General features: G+C 41.1%; 1 protein-coding gene across 1 annotated transcript in view; it reads left to right on the top strand.

Moving 5' to 3' along the window:
- The window catches only part of LMBRD1 (LMBR1 domain containing 1), a 677,250-nt gene that overhangs the window by 645,624 nt on the left and 10,163 nt on the right, over positions 1-21,463 (top strand). The gene's annotated exons all lie outside the window — the stretch shown is intronic.

Raw genomic sequence — 21,463 nt, 5'->3', positions numbered from 1 at the left:
GATGCAAACTGATTGACCATGTCCCACGATCTATGAGAGGGGGGGACAGGTCTAAGAAATTGCTACAGGTTGAAGCAATGTGGATTAATAGATTGAATAACATTTTTCCGAAGGGTCTTAATGAGACAATTAATTTTAAATGTTTTTTGTGAATTTAGGAATCATAGTGGTATACAATAAATCTTTCTCTAATTGATAACAGTGGGATGTTTATGAATATAAACAATTGAATTATAAAATGAGAGATATTAACCCATTATTGTGATTCTTTGCTGAGGTGGATGGGTGTCCTTCAAATGATAGTGTTTTTATTTTTATTTTTTTCACTTTTGTTATTTTGAGTCACTATATATATTGTCCATGTGATGCAATATAAGAAGAAGATATGCGTTGTTATGTATTTACACTTAATATGGTTGTTTTGTGATTGTATTGGTAACCATGGTGACTCTGTTTGCCGCCCCAACGCGCCGGCTGGTCGGGCCGGGATGTCATCACTTCCGGTGAGACAGACCCGGAACCCGGGCGACGCAGTTGGAAGCTGAGTGGAGCGTCCTCGTAGGTATGGTATTTAAACACTGTCTTTCATGCATGTATGTTATCCTGACGAAGGGGCTGCGTACCCCGAAACGTAGAGTTTTCAATAAACCATTTATGCACTTTATTAAGTCTCCGAGTGCCGCTGCTATCTGGACAGTATATATATATATATATATATATATATATATATATATAAAATAAAATCTCTGGGTGAGAATACTACTGTTAACTTTAATACTTCAAAGACGTTCAAAATTGTACACACCGCAGGTTGGAAACTATATGTACCAATTTTTACCTTTAGCGTTGGCATTAACAATGTGTAAACATACTTTTTATCACAATAAATGTGATGTTTTTATGAAGAGTGTCTACAGGACTATTATAAATCCCTGTTCCAAAGATACACACATACAGCCTCATTATAAATAATATTGACTCCATTAAACGTGTAAGTCACACAAGCGCTTCTTGATACTGTAGACTTATATATATTATATATTTCAATCCATAATCGGCACTCTCCTCTCCTCATGCAAGACGTGTAGAGCGGCACTCACAGCAATGTTCAAAAAGAAACAGACGAACTCAGTTTTCTAAACGTTTCAATTTCAATGTGAGATTTTCTTCGTATATATATATATATACAATTGTAGGACCGGCACTCCTGTTATAATAAAGCAGCTGCTCCCGGTGCCCTCATAGAGGTTGATATAGTCAAGGTGTAGGATGCGGCACTCAGGAAAAACAAGTCGTAAGCAGAGTAAGTATCAACGTTTCAATCTATTGAGATTGTCTTCAGTATACAAGTATAACAAAAAAAATGTGACTTACCCAATCTTTATACCCCTCACAATGTGCAAACGGGATCGCGACGCTCACCGCGCCGAGGCTCCGGCGTTGTCCCATTTAGATGACGTCATCGCGTATAGACGCGACGCACGTCCACCCAGCTTGTGTGCATATACCATCACCATGGCAACCACACGATCCACAATACTGAAACAAAAATCCATTATAAACACAATATAGCAATCTACATATGATAAATTCAACTTGCTAAGATATTTATCACATAGTTAGTAAAACCAACAAAAAAAAGCTCATTCATTATCACATAGTCAGTTAAACCAACAGAAAAAACTCATTAATTAGATACCAAATGAGCCACAGCACCATGTATACTAGATGAATTGTATCCCTGTTTTATTAAAAAACATGATAAAGTAAGTATTTCATTAAGGCCCTTGGATGGATCACATCCAGACGGTGGATCCATTCATTTTCTCGTTTAATTAACATCGTATCACGATCACCCCCTCTTTTAAGAGGTGGGATATGGTCGATCATGCGGTAATGTAGACTTGGGAGATTATGTCTGGCTACTTGGAAATGGCGGGCAACAGGTTGCTCGCTGTAACCATTTTCGATGGCAGCCTTAATAGATGACCTATGGGTCACCATCCTCTCTTTAAATTTTCGTTTTGTTTTCCCAATATAAGTGAAGCCGCAGGGGCATAAGATCTGATATATTACAAACGAGCTGTCACATGTAAGATGGTGTTGGATACAATATTTCTTTCCAGAGTGTGGATGGTTGAAGGAATCACCTTGGATCATAAATGTACATGTGGTGCAGGAGCACTTGAAGCACCCAGATTTTTTCTTTAAAAAATGATTTGCTAAATCCTGTGTTGGTGCAGAAGTGATGTCAGATTTAACCAAATGGTCATGTAAATTTTTGGCTCTAGAATAGCAAGGCATCCAATTCGTGTCGGATAACTGTAAATCCTGATCAGATGTAACTACGTGCCAATGCTCTTTTGAAATACGATTAACAATATGTGACATATGTGTGTATCTGTTAACCCAAGGGAATTTTTTTGTTGTTGCTGTTGATCTAATATCTTTCCTTTTTAATAATAATTATCGATCTTGACTCAATGCTGACACTTTTGCATTCTGTAGTAATTTTGATGAATAGCCTCTCTCTTCAAATTAATGATTAATTCATCAATTTGGGAGATGGCTGTCTCTCGACAACTATTGATACGCAATATGCGTATCATTTGCGAGTAGGGGAGGCCACGTTTAAGACTAGCAGGATGATTACTCTGGTATTGTAAAATCGTGTTCCTGTCTGTTTCTTTGGTAAATAATGTAGTAGTGATTTTTCCTTTTTCTATACCAATCTTACCATCCAAAAAATGTATAGTTTCTTGGCTCATAACGAAGGAGAGTTTGACCGGTGTAGATGATGAATTGTGTACTCCAATTAAATCAACAAATTCATGCTGAGTCCCTGTCCAAATTAACAAAATATAATCTATATATCTAGTGTAGAAAAATATTTTAGATGAAATAGATGGATCCATAAAGAATAACCTGTCTTCAATCAAGAACATATATGCATTTGCATATGTAGGCGCCACCGATGCGCCCATGGCACAACCTTGTTTTTGGAGAAAATATGCATTGATAAACATAAAAAAAATTTGGTAAGTATAAACTCTAACATAAGGAGTAGAATGTCAACATGCGCTAGGTCAAACTCACCTCCAGACAGCAGCAGTTGTTTAATAGCCATTAGGCCATCAGAGTGCGGTATAACAGTGTATAAGCTAGATACATCTAGAGATATCAACCATGCTTGATTAGGGACATTAACCAACAATGCTAACTTATTGAGTAATGAAGTAGTATCACTCAGATAATTTTTATGTTGTTGGACAAGTGGCTGCAGCACCGAATCCCAAAAAATGGAGAGAGGTTGAAGTAGTGAGCCACGGGCGGAGATTATTGGACGACCCGGTGGGGAAATACCCCCTTTATGCACCTTCGGTAAGATGTATAATATGGGTACAATCGGATTTTCTGGTAACAGGATTCTCATCCATGATTCGTCCAATAATCTCGCATCCAGACCCATAATAAGCAACTCTTTAAGTTCCTTGGTATATAGGGGTGATGGATCCCTTTCAAGTAGCATATAGACGTCAGTATCACCCAATTGGCGGTCGATCTCTTTGATATAGTCAATGCGGTCTAAAAGGACTATACCGCCACCTTTGTCCACAGAATGGATAACGAGTTCACTATTAGTCGAGAGATTTTTTAGAGCTTGTCTTTCTAATGTACTTAAATTTGGATGTACTTTGGGGGCATTTTTAAATGCTTGTTTAGTGTCCCGTTCAAGAAGACGCATATAGGTCTTAATTGATGCATTCCCTGATGGGGGATCAAAAGATGATCGTGATTTTAAAGCTGCCAGTTTGGGTGGAATAGTAGGTGCTTGTGTAGAAGGTTGCGTTTTAGAGTAAAAGTCCCTAAGTTTTAGTTGTCTCTGTAAATTATATTTTTCTATTTGCCACTGTAGATCATTCATTGGTGCAGATGGCACAAAAGATAAGCCTTTTGACAACAGGCTTTTCTCACTGTTGCTGAGCTCGTGAGATGAAAAATTGAAGATTATTTCTTCTGTTTTGCTGGATATTTTCCGCCACGACTTGTTCCTTTTGTTTTGCCAAACCCCCCCCCCCCCCCCCCCGGCAGGTATTGTACTTGTTTTTTCTTTGTAATATGTTCGTGTGGCCATGCCTAAAGGGGCTGCTGTATTGGAACTACTGGCACTTCTATGCTCAGAATCTGAGCTGGTGGCACCTTGTGATGAATCCGTATCCATCTCTTGCTTGTGATAACGTTGTCTGCGGAAAAATGGTCGTCTATTCGTATCAGAGTTCCTTCCACTGAGCCAACGGTATACTTGGTGTTGCTCATAATCCATTTGGACTTTGTGGAGTTTTTCCCTTTTGAATTTGATCAGGTCTCTCTTGTATGTAGCGATTTGATTTTCCAATTTGCCCAACCAGTCTACTTCCTCATCTGTCTTGAGGTTAGCTAAGTGTAAACTTTCAAACACTTTAAAAAAATTTCTCGTATCACCACCAATTCTTTTTTGGATTGTTCAATTACAAGCAATAATAGATCAAATGAACATTTGTTCAAAATTGCTATCCAACGTTTACAGAAAACAGGATCAAATCTGCCAATCGTCGGACAGTTCCGTATCCTAAATCCACGCCGGATCTGTTTAGCTCTAAAGTAGTCACTTAAGGATACGCCGTGCAAATGAAAGTCAGTCTCTTTTTTCTTTAAACTCAACCATTCACGGTAAACAATGTCCATAGATGTGGACTCTGCTTGATCCACCATTTGCTCATTATGCAGTATCAATTCAGCATCAGATTCTGAATAGCTAAAGATATCGCTCATAGGGAATAGCAGTGGATTGAACATAGTGTGATCATCCTCCATCTGTTCTGCCATGCTGCAGGTGTTATTTCCACTCTAGATGGATTCTTTACGGCATTATTACAGATCACATAAAGAACAGATCCCAATATGAGAGCGATTTGTGACTTCTTAACACACAATCCAAAAGAAATGTATATGATAGAGAATATCTGGTTCAAGGCAATGTATAGGGAACGCAGTAGTTGCTAGGTGCCATAAAGTGCTGGTGCAACAAATTTTAGTAATAGTGCATTAAAAAAGGAATACTAAATAATTCCAAATATAAAAACAAGTTTCCAAGTAAAGAGTACAAGTATCGAGTCTTCTAAGTTAGCAGGGTGCCCTGACAAGAGAGACACTAGATCAAGGGAAAAAAAATTCCTCATATACATACAATTGTAGGACCGGCACTCCTGTTATAATAAAGCAGCTGCTCCCGGTGCCCTCATAGAGGTTGATATAGTCAAGGTGTAGGATGCGGCACTCAGGAAAAACAAGTCGTAAGCAGAGTAAGTATCAACGTTTCAATCTATTGAGATTGTCTTCAGGATACAAGTATAACAAAACAAATGTGACTTACCCAATCTTTATACCCCTCACAATGTGCAAACGCGATCGCGCCGCTCACCGCGCTGAGGCTCCGGCGTTGTCCCATTTAGATGACGTGATCGCGTATAGACGCGACGCACGTCCACCCAGCTTGTGTGCATATACCATCACCATGGCAACCACACAATCCACAATACTGAAACAAATCCAGTAAAAAAACACAATATAGCAATCGACATATGATAAATTCAACTTGCTAAGATATTTATCACATAGTTAGTAAAACCAACACACAAAAAAACCTCATTCATTATCACATAGTCAGTTAAACCAACAGAGAAGGGGGTATTCCCCCACCGGGTCGTCCAATAATCTCCGCCCGTGGCTCACTACTTCAACCTCTCTCCATTTTTTGGGATTCGGTGCTTCAGCCACTTGTCCAACAACATAAAAATTATCTGAGTGATACTACTTCATTACTCAATAAGTTAGCATTGTTGGTTAATGTCCCTAATCAAGCATGGTTGATATCTCTAGATGTATCTAGCTTATACACTGTTTTACCGCACTCTGATGGCCTAATGGCTATTAAACAACTGTTGCTGTCTGGCGGTGAGTTTGACCTAGCGCATGTTGACATTCTACTCCTTATGTTAGAGTTTATACTTACAAAAAAAATTTATGTTTAACAATGCGTATTTTCTCCAAAAACAAGGTTGTGCCATGGACGCATCGGTGGCGCCTACATATGCAAATGCATATATGTTCTTGATTGAAGACAGGTTATTCTTTATGGATCCATCTATTTCATCTAAAATATTTTTCTACACTAGATATATAGATGATATTTTGTTAATTTGGACAGGGACTCAGCACGAATTTGTTGATTTAATTGGAGTACACAATTCATCATCTACGCCGGTTAAACTCCCCTTTGTTATGAGCCAAGAAACGATACATTTTTTGGATGTTAAGATTGATATAGAAAAAGGAAAAGTCACTACTACATTATTTACCAAAGAAACAGACAGGAACACGATTTTACAATACCAGAGTAATCATCCTGCTAGTCTTAAATGTGGCCTCCCCTACTCGCAAATGATACGCATATTGCGTATCAATAGTTGTCGAGAGACAGCCATCTCCCAAATTGATGAATTAATCATTAAATTTGAAGAGAGGCTATTCATCAAAATTACTACAGAATGCAAAAGTGTCAGCATTGAGTCAAGATCGATCATTATTATTAAAAAGGAAAGATATTAGAACAACAGCAACAACAAAAACATTCCCTTGGGTTAACAGATACACACATATGTCACCTATTGTTAATCGTATTTCAAAAGAGCATTGGCACGTAGTTACATCTGATCAGGATTTACAGTTATCCGACACGAATTTGATGCCTTGCTATTCTAGAGCCAAAAATTTACATGACCATTTGGTTAAATCTGACATCACTTCTGCACCAACACAGGATTTAGCAAAGAATTTTTTAAAGAAAACATCTGGGTACTTCAAGTGCTCCTGCACCACATGTACATTTATGATCCAAGGTGATTCCTTCAACCATCCACACTGTGGAAAGAAATATTGTATCCAACACCATCTTACATGTGACAGCTCGTTTGTAATATATCAGATCTTATGCCCCTGCGGCCTCACTTATATTGGGAAAACAAAACGAAAATTTAAAGAGAGGATGGCGGCCCATAGGTCATCTATTAAGGCTGCCATCGAAAATGGTTACAGCAAACAACCTGCTGTCCGCCATTTCCAAGAAGCCAGACATAATCTCCCAAGTCTACGTTACCGCATGATCGACCATATCCCACCTCTTAAAAGAGGGGGTGATCGTGATGCGATGTTAATTAAACGAGAAAATGAATGTATCCAGCGTCTGGATGTGATCCATCCAAGGGGCCTTAATGAAATACTCACTTTATCATGTTTTTTAATAAAACAGGGATACAATTAATCTAGTATACATGGTGCTGTGGCTCATTTGGTATCTAATTAATGAGTTTTCTCTGTTAGTTTAACTGACTATGTGATAATGAATGAGCTTTTTTTTTGTTGGTTTTACTAACTATGTGATAAATATCTTAGCAAGTTGAATTTATCATATGTAGATTCCGATATTGTGTTTTTACTGGATTTTTGTTTCAGTATTGTGGATCGTGTGGTTGCCATGGTTGATGGTATATGCACACAAGCTGGGTGAACGTGCGTCGCGTCTATACGCAATGACGTCATCTAAATGGGACAACGCCGGAGCCTCGTCCCGTTTGCACATTGTGAGGGGTATAAAGATTGGGTAAGTCACATTTGTTTTGTTATACTTGTATCCTGAAGACAATCTCAATAGATTGAAACGTTGATACTTACTCTGTTTACGACTTGTTTTTCCTGAGTGCCGCATCCTACACCTTGACTATATATAAATATAAATATATATATATATATATATATATATATACACACACACACAGTTGCAAAAAAAAGTGTGTGAACCCTTAGGTATTTCCTGGATTTGTGCATAAATTGGTCATAAATTGTGTACTAATCTTCATCTAAGTCCCAACAAATAGACAAACACAGTGTGCTGAAACTAATACCACACAAACTATTATATGTTCTCATGTTTTTATCAAACACACCATGTAAACATTCACAGTGTAGGGTGGACAAAGTATGTGAACCCTTGGATTTAATAACTTGTTTACCCTCCTTTGGCAGCAATAACCTCAACCAAACGTTTCCTTTAGTTGCATATCAGACCTGCACAACGGTCAGGGGGAATTTTGGACCATTCCTCTTTACAAAACTGTTTCAGTTCAGCAAAATTCTTGGGTTGTCTGGTGTGAATCGCTCTCTTGAGGTCATGCCACAGCATCTCAATCAGGTTGAGGTCAGGATTCTGACTGGGCCACTCCAGAAGGTATATTTTCTTCTGTTGAAGCCATTCTTTTGTTGATCTACTTCTGTGCTTTGGGTCGTTGTCCTCAGAATAGGTAAGTAAATATGCATCACCCATCTTCTGGTGAGATTCAATTGGTGGACAGATGGCCTTAAGTTCTCCTGCAAAATGTCTTGAAAAACTTGGAAATTAATTTTTCCGTCGATGATAGCAATCTGTCCAGGCCCTGAGGCAGCAAAGCAGCCCCAAACCATGATGCCCCCTCCACCATACTTCACAGTTGGGATGAAGTTTTGATGTTGGTGTGCTGTGCCTTTTTTTCTGCACACACAGTGTTGTGTGCTCCTTCCAAAAAACTCAACTTTGGTTTCATCTGTCCACAGAATATTTTGCCAGTAGTGCTGTGGAACATTCAGGTGCTATTTTGCACACTTCAAATTTGTAGCAATTGTTTTTTGGACAGCAGTGGCTTGCTCCTTGGTATTCTCCCATGAACTCCATTCTTGTTCAGTGTTTTACGTATGGTAGATTCGTCAACAGAGATGTTAGCATGTGTCAGAGATTTCTGTAAGTCTTTAGCTTCACCTCATTGAGCATTCTGCGCTGTGCTCTTGCAGTCATCTTTACAGGACACCCACTCCTAGGGAGAGTAGCAACAGTGCTGAACTTTCTCCATTTATAGACCATTTGTCTTACTGTGGACTGATGAATATTAAGGCTTTTGGAGATAATTTTGCAACCCTTTCCAGCTTTATGCAAGTCAACAATTCTTAATCATAGGTCTTCTGAGAGCTCTTTTCTGCGAGGCATGTTTCACATCAGGCAATAATTCTTGAGAATTGCAAACTCAAAACTGGTTTGTTTTTTATAGGGCAGGGCAGCTTTAACCAATACCTCCAATCTTGTCTCATTGATTGGACTCCAGGTTGGCTGACTCCTGACTCAAATTATCTCTTGGAGAAGTCATTAGCCTAGGGCAGTTATAGCTAACCTTGACACTCCAGCTGTTGTTGAACTACATATCCCAGCATGCCCTGCTACAGTTTTGTTATTTGGCTATGCTAAAACTGATGCAGGGCATGCTGGGATGTGTAGTTCAACAACAGCTGGAGTATCAAGGTTAGCCATCACTGGCCTAGGGGTTCACATACTTTGTCCACCCTGGACTGTGAATGTTTACATGATGTGTTCAATAAAAACATGACAAAATATAATTGCTTGCGTGGTACTAGTTTCAGTAGACTATGTTTGTCTATTGTTGTGACTTAGATGAAGATCAGAACACATTTTATGACCAAATTATGCACAGATCCAGGAAAGGGTTCACATACTTTTTCTTGCAACTGTGTGTGTGTGTGTGTGTGTGTGTGTGTGTGTGTGTGTGTGTGTGTGTATATATTGACAGGGGAGAGTCAAAGCCACACATTTTGATACTGGAGTTTGGTAAAGCACTGGAATGCCCAACATATATAATCCAGGTGTCTTCTAGGAACCTTTTGGTTGAGTCTAAAAAAAAATGTAGCTGCATCATCCTATATCCAGTGTTTCTTCAGTATACCTCACCCTTACTCACATAAGGGTAGTAGCTGTGTTATTGTGTCGGTTTTTATATAGATTTATTGTGGTTTTCTAAATTTTACCCTTCCCAATTCTACAGAAATCTGCAAGTCGGTAAATAGTCTGTATCCATTCAATTAATAACAGAAATAAAATTAGCTTATTGTGATTTGCATCTCAGCAGTGCAACCATGAAATACATTTGATTAATATACTCATATATATATATATATATATATATATATATATAACAAACAAAACATGTCCGGCACTCACGCTTATCAGTGTAGGTAAAAGACTGGTGCACAACCTCTCCGTGGAGCATATGGATAAACGATGGTGGTGGCACTCAGCGACGAATAATCAGACGACAACCAACCTGGTTAACAGTCAACGTTTCGGGGACTGCTCCCCTTTATCAAGACACAACCAGCACCTCTGAAAAGAACATACATAAATACTTACAAAGCACTTACCAAACACCAATCACGCCATTGTCAGCGCTCCCGGACGCCCGACGATGACGTCATGCACGCGTCAGCGTGCACGTGGTCTCCGTCAGCCGTGCGTGTCGCGCGGTCACGCAGTGTGGTGTGTATTGGTTACCTAGCAACCACCGCCTGGCGCCGTGATTGGTTCTCGTTACACCACTATCAGACTGGCGTCAAAGGCGTCTGACGCTGGATAGTCACGTGCGGAAGGAGATTCCGGGTTACCCTCGGCGATAGGTTGCCTAGCAACCCACGGGCACTGCGGACATGGCAATTAATAATAATCAACATAAGTGAAAGAAAACCCAAAGCAAACGAAAACATAAAACGAGTGATACACTGAAACAAATAAAGCAATTAATGAAACTACAAAAACACTGATTAGATAAATATATGAAGCACACGGCTGCAAGTAAATCTTGATATTACGCTAGCTGTTAGGGCAAATAGTCAAACTGTATGGAAAAACATTATTTAAAGGTTAAATAATAAATTGAATAGAAAACACAATCCTAACTATAATATGAAGTGTCCGTAATGTCTGGACAGAGAAAGATGTACTGAGTCTGTCCAGGTGATGTGGAAGACCTCAATGAGGCACCTAGAACAACAAAAGATTACAGATTTATAGAAAACAATTGAAGCTAAGAGCTTCATTCAATCCGTTCGGCTGAACTGTTTGAAGTTTATGGATCCACCATGTCTCTTTTTGGAGTAGAATTTTTCCTCTGTCTCCTCCTCTCCTGTTGGCAGGTACATGGTCGATCATCCTGTAACGAATAGTGGCCAGTGAATGACCAAAGTTCTTGAAATGTCTGGCCACTGGTAAGTCGCTACCCTTACCCTCCCAAGCTGCACGGATGCTGGATCTATGTAGGGCTATTCGCTCTTTGAACTGGCGAATGCTTTTGCCTACATATAGTTGGCCGCATGGGCATTTAATGTAGTAAACGATGAACTTGCTGGTGCAGGTCAATGCGTGTCTAATCTTAAAGGTTTTACCCGACCTGGGATGTTGAAATTCATCACCTATCTCTAGACAACTGCATGTAGTGCATCCTGTGCATCTGTAGTTTCCAGGTTTACGAGTGAGGAAATGGGATAGTTTTGCTGGACCCATTTCCGATATATCGTTATGTACTACGATGTCCTTGATATTTCTGCCCCTTCTATATGCGGCCATTAATGAAGTGTCCTTTAGGACTCGTAAGTCCTTGTCTCTAGAAATGATCGGCCAAATGTTTTTAGCTTTTTTGACCAGATATTGGCTTGCAGTGGTGAAGTCCTGCGTCCAAATCATCCTTTCCTTAGTGGACTTTGTCCCTTTATGCGTTAATGCAATCTGTCGAGACGTCGACAATGCTTTAGCTCTAGCTTTCTGTAGAGCTTCCGCAGAGTATCCGCGTGCTTGGAATTTCAAGGACATATTATGGATCTGTAGACGGGCATCGTCTTCATTACTACAGATCCGTATAATTCTAAGAAACTGCGAATACGGTAAACTCCACTTTAAGGATTCCGGATGATGGCTATTTGCTCTAAGTATTGTGTTGCGGTCAGTCGGTTTGAAATAAATGCTGGTATTGATGTTGTTGTCTTGATCCACAGAGATGGCCACGTCGAGGTAATGAATACTTTCAAAGCTACATTCGTAGGTAAATTTGATGGCTGGATCCTTTGCATTCACTTCTTCCATCATGCTGATGAATTCCTGTTGAGTACCAGACCAAATCAGTATGATATCGTCGATGTACCGACGAAACAGTGTGATTTTACTGGTAGTGTCACTGGTATTGAAGAACAGATCTTGTTCTAACTCGCTCATAAACACGTTCGCGAAACTGGGAGCCACGCAGGACCCCATGGCACATCCAGTTCGCTGACGGTAAATTTTTTTATCGAAGAGGAAATAATTTCTCTTAAGGGTAAGACCCAAAAGAGTCAAAAACAATTTGACATCTGGGCCCTTATATTCCGAGTGATTTGTGAGGAAGGTTTCCATGATCTGTAGGCCTCGATGGTGTGGGATACTGGTGTATAAATTGACAACATCAATAGTGCAAAGCAGCTGTTTCGATGGTAAAGGAGACAGAGCTTGTAGTGTCAGAATCAGTGAAGTAGTATCTTTTAAACATAGTGATAATCCTTGAATCAGCGGTTGAAGGTAATAATCCAGATATCGAGCTAGATTATAGTATAGAAATTCCAAGCACGCGGATACTCTGCGGAAGCTCTACAGAAAGCTAGAGCTAAAGCATTGTCGACGTCTCGACAGATTGCATTAACGCATAAAGGGACAAAGTCCACTAAGGAAAGGATGATTTGGACGCAGGACTTCACCACTGCAAGCCAATATCTGGTCAAAAAAGCTAAAAACATTTGGCCGATCATTTCTAGAGACAAGGACTTACGAGTCCTAAAGGACACTTCATTAATGGCCGCATATAGAAGGGGCAGAAATATCAAGGACATCGTAGTACATAACGATATATCGGAAATGGGTCCAGCAAAACTATCCCATTTCCTCACTCGTAAACCTGGAAACTACAGATGCACAGGATGCACTACATGCAGTTGTCTAGAGATAGGTGATGAATTTCAACATCCCAGGTCGGGTAAAACCTTTAAGATTAGACACGCATTGACCTGCACCAGCAAGTTCATCGTTTACTACATTAAATGCCCATGCGGCCAACTATATGTAGGCAAAAGCATTCGCCAGTTCAAAGAGCGAATAGCCCTACATAGATCCAGCATCCGTGCAGCTTGGGAGGGTAAGGGTAGCGACTTACCAGTGGCCAGACATTTCAAGAACTTTGGTCATTCACTGGCCACTATTCGTTACAGGATGATCGACCATGTACCTGCCAACAGGAGAGGAGGAGACAGAGGAAAAATTCTACTCCAAAAAGAGACATGGTGGATCCATAAACTTCAAACAGTTCAGCCGAACGGATTGAATGAAGCTCTTAGCTTCAATTGTTTTCTATAAATCTGTAATCTTTTGTTGTTCTAGGTGCCTCATTGAGGTCTTCCACATCACCTGGACAGACTCAGTACATCTTTCTCTGTCCAGACATTACGGACACTTCATATTATAGTTAGGATTGTGTTTTCTATTCAATTTATTATTTAACCTTTAAATAATGTTTTTCTATACAGTTTGACTATTTGCCCTAACAGCTAGCGTAATATCAAGATTTACTTGCAGCCGTGTGCTTCATATATTTATCTAATCAGTGTTTTTGTAGTTTCATTAATTGCTTTATTTGTTTCAGTGTATCACTCGTTTTATGTTTTCGTTTGCTTTGGGTTTTCTTTCACTTATGTTGATTATTATTAATTGCCATGTCCGCAGTGCCCGTGGGTTGCTAGGCAACCTATCGCCGAGGGTAACCCGGAATCTCCTTCCGCACGTGACTATCCAGCGTCAGACGCCTTTGACGCCAGTCTGATAGTGGTGTAACGAGAACCAATCACGGCGCCAGGCGGTGGTTGCTAGGTAACCAATACACACCACACTGCGTGACCGCGCGACACGCACGGCTGACGGAGACCACGTGCACGCTGACGCGTGCATGACGTCATCGTCGGGCGTCCGGGAGCGCTGACAATGGCGTGATTGGTGTTTGGTAAGTGCTTTGTAAGTATTTATGTATGTTCTTTTCAGAGGTGCTGGTTGTGTCTTGATAAAGGGGAGCAGTCCCCGAAACGTTGACTGTTAACCAGGTTGGTTGTCGTCTGATTATTCGTCGCTGAGTGCCACCACCATCGTTTATCTATATATATATATATATATATATATATATATACAAACAAATATAGAAAACCACAGCACTCGCCACCCCAGAAGCGGGGTGCAGTGTCTGCACTCACCACTCTTAGGGTGGGGTGCATACAGCCCATGGCCACCTACCCAAATACGTACAAATAGAGAATTCAGCACTCACCATAGCAAGCTCACTTGTCCTCACAACATCAATAAATAAATGATGGGGGTTTAGTTAGTGAATTGGCCAATGCACGGAAGCCTGCATACCGCTCCACTGTACCCCACCTACATGCAGGTCCTACACTATCACAAAGCCTTAAGAATTAAAACCTGGCAACTGTATCACATAATATAACTGCAAATATGCCCACTAAGTTTAATGTATGCCTGCCACATATCTAGTGGCTTTTAAAGGCATACTAGTCACCTGACACAGCCGGTAAATTACTAAGGAGCAGCTGACACAGGTTTAGAACAATTGAGATTACACAGGGGTGCATGAAAAGGCCTGTGACCATGGTTAATAAGAGTTAACCAAAGATGAACCCCATAATATACAAACAAATATAGAAAACCACAGCACTCGCCACCCCAGAAGCGGGGTGCAGTGTCTGCACTCACCACTCATAGGGTGGGGTGCATGCAGCCCATGGCCACCTACCCAAATACATACAAATAGAGAATTCAGCACTCACCATAGCAAGCTCACTTGTCCTCACAACATCAATAAATAAATGATGGGGGTTTAGTTAGTGAATTGGCCAATGCACGGAAGCCTGCATACCGCTCCACGGTACCCCACCTACATGCAGGTCCTACACTATCACAAAGCCTTAAGAATTAAAACCTGGCAACTGTATCACATAATATAACTGCAAATATGCCCACTAAGTTTAATGTATGCCTGCCACATATCTAGTGGCTTTTAAAGGCATACTAGTCACCTGACACAGCCGGTAAATTACTAAGGAGCAGCTGACACAGGTTTAGAACAATTGAGATTACACAGGGGTGCATGAAAAGGCCTGTGACCATGGTTAATAAGAGTTAACCAAAGATTAACCCCATGATATACAAACAAATATAGAAAACCACAGCACTCGCCACCCCAGAAGCGGGGTGCAGTGTCTGCACTCACCACTCATAGGGTGGGGTGCATGCAGCCCATGGCCACCTACCCAAATACATACAAATAGAGAATTCAGCACTCACCATAGCAAGCTCACTTGTCCTCACAACATCAATAAATAAATGATGGGGGTTTAGTTAGTGAATTGGCCAATGCACGGAAGCCTGCATACCGCTCCACGGTACCCCACCTACATGCAGGTCCTACACTATCACAAAGCCTTAAGAATTAAAACCTGGCAACTGTATCACATAATATTGACAATGCTAAATTCCTTTGTCGTATAACAACCCTTTATGAAGCTAAGAACACTGTACGCTGTTTGCTTAAGAAGTACCGTAATGGTACGCTATTGGCGTAGCGATCGCTCAGCCGTAGGCGAGACGCTCAAGCGTCACGTTCGCTCACGGCCCAGTGATCACAGGACACGTTATTGGCTATGACTAGAGTAATGATTCGCTATGGCGTAGCGGACGCTCGAGACCACGAGATCACCAGCGGCGCAGACGCTCACAACGCTATACCTTAATGTTTAAACCTTATACCAAAGAAATACAAAGAATACCTTAATGTGAGTACAGGGTGTAAGTGCAACCTTGTGTAACCTGACTAACTACAAAGCTGCTTGAGCGTCACCGACGCTCAAGTGAACACTTAACACTATAGAAAACACACAGATACTGGTTTAGGTTCCAAAGCCTATTAACTGTATTATATCTAATATACTTGTAAAAGGGGATAACAGTACAAATGATACACTACAATATAACAGAGACTTCCTAACCACAGAACTAAAATACAAAAAGACAATACTACTCTGACCTAAATGAAATACGATACAATACTATAATACCATGGGAGATATAAGAGACAAGAGGAGAGAGAGGGAGAGAGAGAGATAGAGAGAAATTGGCTCACAGAAAGACAATGATTACGGAGAGAAACTTACGCACAAGGGGAAACGATCGCATGCGCCTGGACATCCAGCACCCGATTTTCAGCAATGAGAACCGTTGAAGAGTGAGAGCTGGATGTGGTCGGCCTGCCTATTTATGCCCCACACACAATGCAATCTCCTGGTCCTACAATCCCATTGTCCATTGGCCGAAGGAATTCGGCCCTGCACCATAACAAAAGGTCATAGGGTGATTCATACAGGTGGGCTGTGACGATTTCCAACAGCTCAGGTGGGTGGGAAACTGGGTTTCCCGCCGCATACCTGAGTATGTGTAAATAATAGAAATGGACATAAACTTCTTATGTCCATAACTATTCGCACGAGCGATTAATACGCTCCAAACCAACACCGGAATATTGCTAATTAAATACTCTTCCGATGGGTACCAAACACTGCTGTATGATTCCTGTTAGACCCTTCGTACGATATAAAGAGGGATTCCTCAGCTCTGGGACATTGTATTTTAACCAAACTTTCAGAATCTATCAAAGGGACCATGATCTATAAACTACATTAATTGTGAACATTTGTAACGAATGAGTCGCACGCTACGACTACATAAACTCTACCGTAAATACGCATACCGCGCCTGCGAGTGCACGCTATTGCGGGTATGCGTCTTCACGGGAGAGCGTACGCATGCGCAGCGCGGACCAGTGTGCGGTGGAAATATGGCAACGTGCATTGAGACATTTTTCTGACTTTGACAGTCCACCCTTTGGCAGTCAATAATAACTGCCACAAAACATTTAAGGAGAAAAATGCAAGTCAGGGGTTAATTGATTTCCATGGTTGGGTAAGGGAGGAGAGAGGAGAAGGTGTGAAGAGGGTATGACCTAGTGAGATAGCAGAAGCATGTGTGTATGAATCCATGTTTGGGGGGTCATGTATCATCGTGCCGTACGTGTTGTAAATCAAGCTTCGAGGTATTGCGAAGTATACATTTGAATTCCTTCTTATCCTGTGGTACAGGTCTGTGGATGGGCTGTCAAACTTTACCGAGCTCTTTTCGGATTTTGAACAAAATGGGGAGCACATTTTAGTTGATGATACATGAATGGGGGAGGTATGTGGTTGCTGATATCTGTGCCTGTATTCCCTATCGTCTATGTGTGTCGTTACCTGAGGGTTGTAGAGATGAAGATAAAGAACACTTACGAAAAATGCAATGATATTCTATGTCAGGGAAATGTACATCTGTTGTTGAAGTTGTGTTCGGTATCTGTTGAGAGTCGTCTTCTTTGCGCTGTTTTGCTCCTTAGGCATGAGCAACAAGCTTTGTCAGTGCCATCAGATTTACAAAAATGTTGGGCTAGCGTGAGTTTAAAAGTACTAGGGAAACTGGGGATCCATGGCAAAGTTCATCAAGTGTCCATATTTAAAGTTGTCAAATCTTCTTCTTTGGTCAATCCGTTGTCTGTATACATCTCGTCTCGTCAGCTTCCTCGTCCAAGGGGGTCTTTGTATCTTGGAGAAAAAGCAGAAAAACAGGTGAAAGAAACGGACCGTATAATCGCATTTTCATCACATCCTGGTTTCTATCATTGGGTCATAAATCAAATCCAGGTTAATTACGGTTTCCTCACTCCTCAAGCTCATCACTTTTGTACTTTGTTTGCACCTCATTAAAGCCTGCCCGCATCTAAATATCAATCCAATCGATATAACGACACCCAAGATACATAGTAGAAACTTTCCAACATCCATTATGACTCCTTGAGCCCATTCTCCCAAACCGGAGAACCAATTTCGCGGGTTCAACCATGACACCCAACCAGTCAGCTCATTACCTACAGCAGCAAGGGTGAGATTGTGTTTTCGACGAAATTCCCACTTCAATTGGAGAATATCGTCCATCTTTTGGTCTATGACCTCTACCGGATCCTCGGTGCTATTTGTGATATACGTGCAACACTTTATGCCGTACTGTGTTGCCAATGTAACACAATATCCGCCTGTTACTGCTGTAAGATAATTAAGAACCATCCTATGCTGAACTAGTTCTGTTTTGTAAGCTTGAAGTTCTCTTCCAGTGTATCTAAACGTGTCATCATACATTTCAGTGATATTATCTAACAAATTGGCGAGTGCGGAAATGTATCTATAATTCATCACACCTCGAGCGGTGCGAGTGAAATCTAACGCTACCAGAACCTGAATCCCGGTGGATTCATGGATAAGATCAGAGGCCGGATGCTCTAACCTTTCTGACAGTTGTCTTTTAACTCGGTGCTCGTAATGAGTGTGAGTATAAGGAGCTTGGGCACCACGGTGTATGTCCTTCATTTTGTCATGTGTAACAGTCATCACTTCAGGCAATACCTTTCCAATATAACACAATCCTTCAGAGTTTGGGGCAAGCCACTTGTACGCCTTTCTCCCACATATGAAATATGCGTCATCGGGGAGAACATAAGGGACGGAGAAGGACATGACCATGTTACAAACCTTCCAGGTGAAATCTCCTGACCCTAATTCTTCCATCTGCCTAATGCACGTATCGGTTTGTACGATATGTGCACAGTATCCTGGTGATACCTCTCCAACTCTAGTAATCCTATTTCCTAAGGTATATCGATACCGGAAAGATTTTCCTCTACTGGCTATGTGGCGTACGAGCTCTGTATCTGTAGGCATTCTATCTGCTCTGTGTGAAAAGGTCATGGTAAGGTTGCTCCATGACACTTCCCAATTTCCCGGTTTTCTGGGATTGGAGATGTTAAAACATATGAGGGACCTATCCACATGGTATTGGTGGAGCTTCAAACTAGGAGGGCTGGAGATGTTAAACCTCCGGTCCACCGGTCTCCCACCACTTAGCTCAAGTACCTCCCCTAACGTTACAGGAAATGGTACTAGCCCTGATTTACTGTGACCCTGAGGTACTTGAGAGCATACCCAACAATCTGTTTGGTTTAACACGTTACCCACTAGAGAGTGATAGTCACTCAATGGATGCCGGTCCATGTGGATATTAAAACTGGATTGGCATTTCTTTGTTACAGAGCCTACAGATACAACTTTCTTTTTGAACTAACATTCCTTCACAGTTGTTTACAAATAACATGGTTGTTAGATCGTGCCCGGTACTCGCCTTTGCTTGGTGATTGGGTTGCTATTGGAAATTTACACCTCCGTCTCAGTCATCAGGACCTTTCTGGATCCTTTCTCGACCTCACTGGTACTCTCACCGAAACAGACTGCTCTGGTCAACATCATGGTTAACGGGAAAAATCCATATCACAGTCTCTTGGGGCAAGTCCATCTTACAGGAGGAGAAAAGAAGAAATTTGTAAATGGAGTATAAGAAAATCAGTTTGAGGGGGAGAGAACTCGTTACGATAATAAGTTCTCTCGTCTTGTTGTTCTTCTTGTTCTGCTGTCCTCTCAAAGGTGTTGTCTCTCAGTCTTCAAAAACGATCATTCTGGTGATGCAATATTCCTTCCTAACCGACGATCTTTCTGTAAGGAGCAAAAATCTGGCATTACCATTGGTCCAACTGAGGGGTGACATACCATCTTTAAATCATGGAAACATGAGTGAGAAGAGAGAGAAAATAAAAACAAAAGAGATAGAGAACAATTCATGTGCATATATACATTACATAACTCGACAATAACCATCAATAAGAGAAGAGAAACAAAGCATTTTTAAACATTGTCAACATTAAGAAAACATTGTCAGACTATTAGGCTGTCGTATCTACGTGTCTAATGGTTTCCTTGAGCAGTCCCTCCCCACCAGCACTTGCATTATTCCACTGTCTGTATCTGGCCAGAATACATTGTGGTGGATAGGTCATGCTGGGGTTTGGTAGACTTCTGCAAGGACCAAGCGAATATGCAATGTTTGAATTCTTACCAATAATCGTCAGAGATGGGGATAGAGAGAGGGAGAGAAAACCATTTTTTCACAAATACATTTACAACTTTTCACCTGGTCATTCCTGTGTCTTTAGTGAATGACCTCCCACTTCATTAACCGTTACCTCAGGCTTACCATCAGTCCTAATGATCACCTTTCCTGACTATATATTATGGGTGTGGCCCAAAATTCTTCCTATATGATCCCCGATTATAATTTGGTGTGTCATAACTTTTGCTCATTTTCATGTCTAGGGGGTCTGATTTTATGTGGGCTGTTGCAGTTACTGGCATAATGCCCTTCTCTTTTGCACAGATCACAAATCCTTAAGTTCCTCCATGTGCCAATGGCCTGGGGTTTTGGTTGATTTGATGCCTCCTCAAACGCTTGGATGCTCATCACCATCAACCGCTTTCCCTGTACCTACCTGATTCCTTGGATACCATGATTATGTCGTTGTCTAGGGAGTTGATATACCTTCTGTGAATCTTTGATCATACAGTTAGATCTTTCCTAGGATCTGGGTAATCAGACATGATTGATCTCAATTCTGTCCGGGACCAGGGATGGCGCATTGCACTGTCCTTGACGGGAATGGTTCCCTGATCATCAGTCTTCCCATTGGGGACTGTGATCACCCTGACAGGACTAAACTCAATTACATCACCTTGTTTTGGTCTTATAATATGGGGTACATTTGTTTGTGCGTGATATAAAACATTGTACGTACCTGTGGACACGACCTCACCTGACCCTCCGTTAGGGGGTTTGATTATTGCCTTTACCAATTTGGTCGCGTCCACCTGGATGTCTTGTAGGATGGCTTCTGGAAGAGGTGCTGACATCGTTCTGGGCTCACTTTCTTGTTTGTATTCCTGAGGGAGGTTTGACATGGGGTGCAGCTTGCACAGGTTAATAGTTGTACATTCAACAGTATTACAATAATCATTGTTACATTTATTACACTTATTCTTATAATCTATATTACAGTTGCTAAGAGCGTTTTTATTGTTCACCCTTGTGTCTTTCTCTCCGCAATCAACCCCTCTCCTGATGCCACTGTCTCTCCTCTCAAGATAAGAGTCAGAAAAGTCAATAGACTCTTTTTTGTAATTCACTTTCCTGTTGCCATAACTGTAAATATTCATAATGTTTATTTTGTCTCTTTGATGATTTTACGAGACATATCCTCCTCCTTAAATTTTGTAACACTTCTGGACTAAAGCTACCTATTCTTGGGAATTTGTCCCTGTCTTGTACAGTCATTCTCTCCCATTCATCACATAAAACCTCTGTGTGACTACCGTATTTTTCACACATTACATATCGTGCCGACCCAACTGGTCGGTTCTCTGAATCAACCCGAACCGAGGTTGATCGCCCCCTACC

The sequence above is a fragment of the Pseudophryne corroboree genome, chromosome 4 (genome assembly GCF_028390025.1).
Source record: "Pseudophryne corroboree isolate aPseCor3 chromosome 4, aPseCor3.hap2, whole genome shotgun sequence".
Lineage (NCBI taxonomy): Eukaryota > Metazoa > Chordata > Amphibia > Anura > Myobatrachidae > Pseudophryne > Pseudophryne corroboree.
This window is presented reverse-complemented; position numbering and strand designations above follow the sequence as displayed.